The 5,879-nt window shown below is 48.9% G+C and overlaps 1 pseudogene; it reads right to left on the bottom strand.

The window, feature by feature from the left end:
- Positions 1 to 3,740: 3,740 nt before the first annotated feature.
- LOC132346884 (cytochrome c oxidase subunit 6C-like) lies at positions 3,741 to 5,285 on the bottom strand (annotated as a pseudogene).
- Between the last annotated feature and the right edge of the window lie 594 nt (positions 5,286 to 5,879).

The raw sequence follows: 5,879 nt of genomic DNA, 5'->3' as shown, positions 1-5,879 counted from the left end.
CCTCCTCCACTTAGGGTCAGGTGCCTCCTTGTACCATCAACATCAACCCAGAAACACACATTGCCCCATGCATGGCCTCAAACACAACACATGCCCTCATGTGCACACCCTCTCTCTTTCCACACACACACTCCTCACTCACGTGTGAATACAAACACTCAACCTTACAGATGCACACGTTCCTGAAATTCCCAGATTATCCACCAAAGTTGGGCCCTGGTGGTCAGGCCACTCTCTGAATTTCTCCCCCTGCTCCGAGGTCGCTGAACTGAGCATGTCCCCTCCCGAAGTTGACAGTTCCCAGTGTTCAAGAATGTAACTGGTTTATTAAATGCTGTGAACTTGGTGAGCAACACTGATGAAGCTTTTTTTTTCTGCAAAGCTGACCTTCCGGCATGATTTGTCGACTCTCCATTTCCTTCCCAGAGTGGTGAACCTGTTGTTTCTCAGGTATTACAGGAATCCCCAAAATGCAGTCTGGCCACTTGAAGACGTGGCATATTAGCTGCTTTAGGGCTCAGGTCACATCCTTTTCCTGAGAGCCCTGCAGGCGGAGCATCCGGGGAACCCGCCAGGGTGTGGCTGGTCTTTTCATTTCTCTCACCTTCTGCTTCTCACAGGTTTGACTGAGATGAAGGTGGAGGTGGGCTTAGGGAAAGGAGCACACATTTTGATTAAGCTGCGGCTGTGGCTGTTCTCTCCTGGCTGTTGATAGCCCTGTGTGGAGAAATTGGGGGTGCTGGCTAGGGGTTGGAGAAGGAAATGGCAACCCACTCCAGTGTTCTTGCCTGGAGAATCCCATGGACGGAGAAGCCTGGTAGGCTGCAGTCCATGGGGTCGCAGAGTCGGACACGACTGAAGCGACTTGGTGGCGGCGGCTAGGGGTTGGGGTGGGGGTGCTGGGGAGGGTGATGCCCTCCTGATGTGGTAGCCTCTTGCGGCCCCATGTCCTCTGCCTATACCTGAAGCCCCTTCCCCCCCCACACACACCCCCACGGCCAGCGGGGCTCCTGGATGCTGTCCTGGGAAGTCAGCTCAAAACCCACCGCATTCTGTGGCAATCCCAGGTGGCGCACACACTCCAGCCATGCCAAAGGATGGGGGGCAAATATCACTATTGCCACCCACTGGCCATCTGCCAGCTCCGTCTGAAAGGCAGGAAGGCAGCTCAGCAAGTCTGCTGCAGCAGAGACTGTCCAACTGAGGAACAAACCCCCAGTAACTCTCCTTCCTTACACTTCACAAAAGAGCCTTTGGGAGCCCACCTAGGACTGGCTTTTTGGAGGCAGTGTTATAGAATAGACAGCCCCAAGATCCCTGCCCCTGGGGGTACACCATGCATCACTCCCTCAAGACTGCGGGTCTGATGGTTTACTGCCATGATGAGGTCATGTTCTACCACACAGCTGCCTTTAAGAAAGGGAGAGTAGTGAGGTGGGCCGGGGGGGGGCCTGCCCTAACTGGGGAGGGCTTAGAAGACCTGGCTCCTCCTGGAAACAGACTCTAAGTGTGAGGGGGACTGGACATGGGGGCTCTGCTGTTGGCTTTGAAGATGGTGGGGGCCACACAGTGAGGGAGGTTCATGGCCTCTGGGAGCAGCCCCCAAATGAGGCAGTAAGGAAACAGGGACCTCAGTCCTACAGCTGCAAGGAACCGAGTTCTACCATAACCAGTGAGCTAAGAGAACCCAGAGCATCAGATGCGATCACAGCCACCAACACCTTGATTTCGGCTCTGAGACCCTGAGCAGAGAACTGTGCCTGGGTTTCTGACCTGCAGAGCTCAGGAACCTCTGTGTTTTTAAGCTACTACATTTGTGGTGATTTGTCACAAAGCAAGATAATAGGAATAGTAGAAAAGAGGGAGAAGAGACTCTAGCGATCTTCAGGAAGCCATCAACTCCCGGTTCCAACTACAGGAGCTGCGTGCATTGTAAAAGTGTGCATTTCCAAATGCGCACAAGAGGCAGGTGATGGGTTGACGGCAGCAGAGTCAAATAACCCCAGGGAAATATCTGGCTGCTACTGGGGTCTTTTAAGAACAGGGGCACACTGCACTACTATTTTTGACTTTGGAAATGAGCTGCAATTCCCAGACTACAGAGAAAGTTCTGTTGGACATCCTGCTTGCTGTCTAAGGGAGAGGCGGTGGTCACAGCAGCTCCGTCTCTGTGTAATGGAGATGTTGAAGAAGCATGACTTCAGGGTGTAATTATGAAGTAATTTTATTTTTGTCTTTCTTTGTGCTGTGGAGCTAATTGGTCTCTTGCTCCTGGATAACCATGGCTTTTATGGTCACCTTCAGGTAATAAAAGGTCTCCTAGTACTATTACTTCAGGTATTAAGAGGTAATTAAGATGTCTGATTCAGAGTAATAGCCAAAACTTTCAACTTCATTCAAGGTTACAGCTGCATCTCTGGTTATCTGCAGCAGGAGGGAGAGGGTAGCTGACTGCTTTTTCTCCAGCAGTAAACTCTGCCAAGCCCAGAGAGTGAGAGGCCAGCCTGGCAGCTCCAGCTGAGGGGGGACTTTTTTCCCTTGCATCTTTGTCTTGCCTTTCTGGGTTTCACGCTGGCTTCCCCAGCTTTTTTGTATTCCTGTCTGACCTGTCACCTAGTTTCTATCTCTTCCTCCCCTTTGAGTGTGGCTGTCTCTCTCACCTTCCTGCCTTTGACTTTCTTCTTTTGTTTTTCATGCCCGCCCCCTCTCCCCCTACTCCAGGGCTTCAGGTTGTGTGTGCACGTGGATGACTTTCTAGTCCTCTCCAGCCCAAAGAGCTAGTTCTGTGTTGCTGATGATCTGTTGGAAATCTTGACTTCCAACGTTCCCCATGTCTCAAAGGCAAAATCATCTCAAAGCAAATTCCCCTCCCTCTGCCTTCCTTGTTCTTCTCCACTGCCCCGCTGTTTCCCATCCATTCAGGCTGCCTGTCATCTTTGGCTGCACCCTCTGCCTTACCCTCTGCAGCAAATCCACCGCCAAGTCCTCACAATCTGCCTTCATGGTAGTTTTTCTCTTTTCCTTTTTTATACTTGCTTTACAGCATTGTGTTAGTTTCTGCTGTGCAACAAAGTGAATCTGCTGTGCAACAAAGTAAGAATACATATATCCCCTCCCTTCTTCAGCCTCCTTCCCACCCCCATCCCATTCCTCCGTCATCACAGAGCACCGAGCTGAGCTCCCTGTGCTACACAGCAGGTTTCCACTAGCAATCTATCTTGCACATTGTAGTGTATGGCTTCCCTGGTGGCTCAGACAGTAAAGAATCCACCTGCAATGCGGGATACCTGAGTTTGATCCTTGGGTTGGGAAAATCCCCTGGAAAAGGGAAAGGCTACCCACTCCAGTATTCTTGCCTGGAGAATTCCCATGGACAGAGGAGCCTGATGGGCTGCAGTCCACGGGGAATCAAAGAGTCAGACACAACTCAGCGACTAAGCACAGCACAGCATAGTGAGTATAAGGACGTCCCTGGTGGCTCAGATGGTAAAGAATCCACCTGCAATGCAGGAGACTCAGGTTTGATCCCTGAGTTGGGAAGATCACTTGAAGGGGACAGCTACCCACTCCAGTATTCTTGCCTGGAGAATTCCATGGACAGAGGAGCCTGGCGGCCTACAGTCCCTGGGGCTGCAGAGAGTCAGACATGACTGATCAACGAACACTATCACTCTCAGTGTATATATATCTGTCATAACCACCCGATTCGTCCCACCCTCTCCTCCCCTCCTGGGCCCACATGCTTGTTCTCTATGTCTGCGTCTCTACTCCTGCCTTGCAAATAGGTTCATCCGTGCCATTTTTCTAGATTCTACATATATGCATTAATAATGATATTTGTCTTTCTCTATCGGACTTACTTCTCTCGTACGACAGTCTCTAGTGGTCATAGTAGCTTTTGAATAGGTCTCCTCATCTCTATCACAACTGCTTCGCCCTGGTTCTACCACTTGGAGTTAATAGCCATTTACATTTTGGTGCATATTTTCCCAGCCTTTTCCTCCTATCAATATATTAAACAAAGAAAGAAATATTCATCTATTTTTTATAGACTCGGATTATACTGTTCACTTTGTTCTGTGGAACTCATTTATTTTTTTAAACTTAATGTATGGTGAAACTCTTTCTAAATGACTTCATATTAATTCACACTCTTTTGCAGATACTAAGGCCACTGAAGACTTGGGGTTTTGCCATGGCCTTTTCCTCTTCTCCAGTTAACGGTGACCTAAATTTCCACAGAAGAGGGAGGAAATGAAAACTTTGCTGAACATATGGCAAATCCTGTGCCTGGTGAACCAGAATCTTTGGATGTTGCCTGACTTAGAATGAATTTTCTTTTTTTTTTTAGTGTTCACAGTATTTGTTAATCATTTATTTCTTGAGAGACTATTCCTCAGCCCAGATACTCCTAGTTTCATAGTTCAGGAACACAGGTAAGTGACACAATTTCATGGAACTCAACCCGAAGAAATTCTTTCTGTTCTAAATCACTTTGAAAGATACCAGCCTTCCTCTTCTCCTCAAAATCTTTCAGGGAATCATAATTGCTGTAGAAATCTGCACATGCCTTCTTTCTTGGTTCAGCCACAGCAAACTTACAGAAAACTGCAACTCCCAGGGGGACAATGAATGCTCCAACAAGATGAAATCACAGACCCTTGGCCAGAAGGCCACTCCTCTGAGGTTTTGTCAAAAAAATGGACATGGTAGTTTTTCTTCTTGATGGCTCAGCAATGATGTTCTTCCAGGGTGATGGAGAAATGGACCTAGAATGAATGTTTGACAAGCGTTTGTGGAACAAAGGCAGGTGATGAGGAACGAAGGCTCACGTGTGGGGGTACAGTGCCTGGATGGGTTGACCAGAGCTGTCATCAGGCCTGGGCCGGGACAGGTCAGGGGGCCACTCCCCGTGGCTGGCAGAACTTTGATGAAGTCACCTGGCCAGACTTGTGTTCCTCCCTTTGCTGAGAAGAGGCTCCCAGTGACCTGTAACAACTGGTCCCAGTCTAGAGTTTTCCCAGGATGTGGGATTTTCAGTGCTAAAAGAGACTGGTTGCAGCAAACCAAGACAGTTGATTACCCTCCGCAGTGAATCCCACCCTGGGTTCAGATTCTCCTCTAAAGGATAAGGATTGATTCCAGAAGATTCAAAACCACCATCTCACCCCTGCAGGGACCTTCAGTGTGATATCTGAAAGGAGACATTTTCTAGCCAGAATGAGGAAAATCAATGTCAATCACTTTACACCTCAGTTATTCTTGATTCTGTCACTAGGAGCCAACCCTAATTCCTACTGATAGGACTGTACAAAAGTGCATGTGTGTGCTCAGTGTCAGTCGTGTCCGACTCTTTGCGACCCCATGGACTGTAGCCCACAAGGCTCCTCTGCCCATGGAATTGTCCAGGCAAGAATACTGGAGTGGGTTGCCATTTCCTTCTCCAGGGGATCTTCCTGACCCAGGGATCAAGCCACATCTCTTGCATCTCCTGCATTGCAGGTGGATTCTTTTCCGCTTAGCCGCTGGGGACGTCCCTGTTGTGGTTCAGTTGCTAAGTCCTGTCTGACTATTTGCAGGCCCGTGAACTGCAGTACACCAGGCTTCCCTGTCCTTCCCTATGTCCCAGAGTTCGCTCAAACTCATGTCCATTGAGTCAGTGATGCCATCCAACCATCTCATCCTCTGTCTTCCCCTTCTCCTCCCTCCTTCAATCTTTCCCAGCATCAGGGTCTTTTCAAGTGAGTCAGCTCTTCGCATCATGTGGCCAAAGTATTGGAGTTTCAGCTTCAGCATCAGTCCTTCCAATGAATATTTTGGGTTGATTTCCCTTAGGATTGACTGGTTTGATCTCCTTGCTGTCCAAGCCCATGTATTAA

Source organism: Bos taurus, chromosome 13, assembly GCF_002263795.3.
Source record: "Bos taurus isolate L1 Dominette 01449 registration number 42190680 breed Hereford chromosome 13, ARS-UCD2.0, whole genome shotgun sequence".
NCBI lineage: Eukaryota > Metazoa > Chordata > Mammalia > Artiodactyla > Bovidae > Bos > Bos taurus.
The sequence above is the reverse complement of the archived record's forward strand: the minus strand, read 5'-3'. Positions and strand labels throughout refer to the sequence as shown.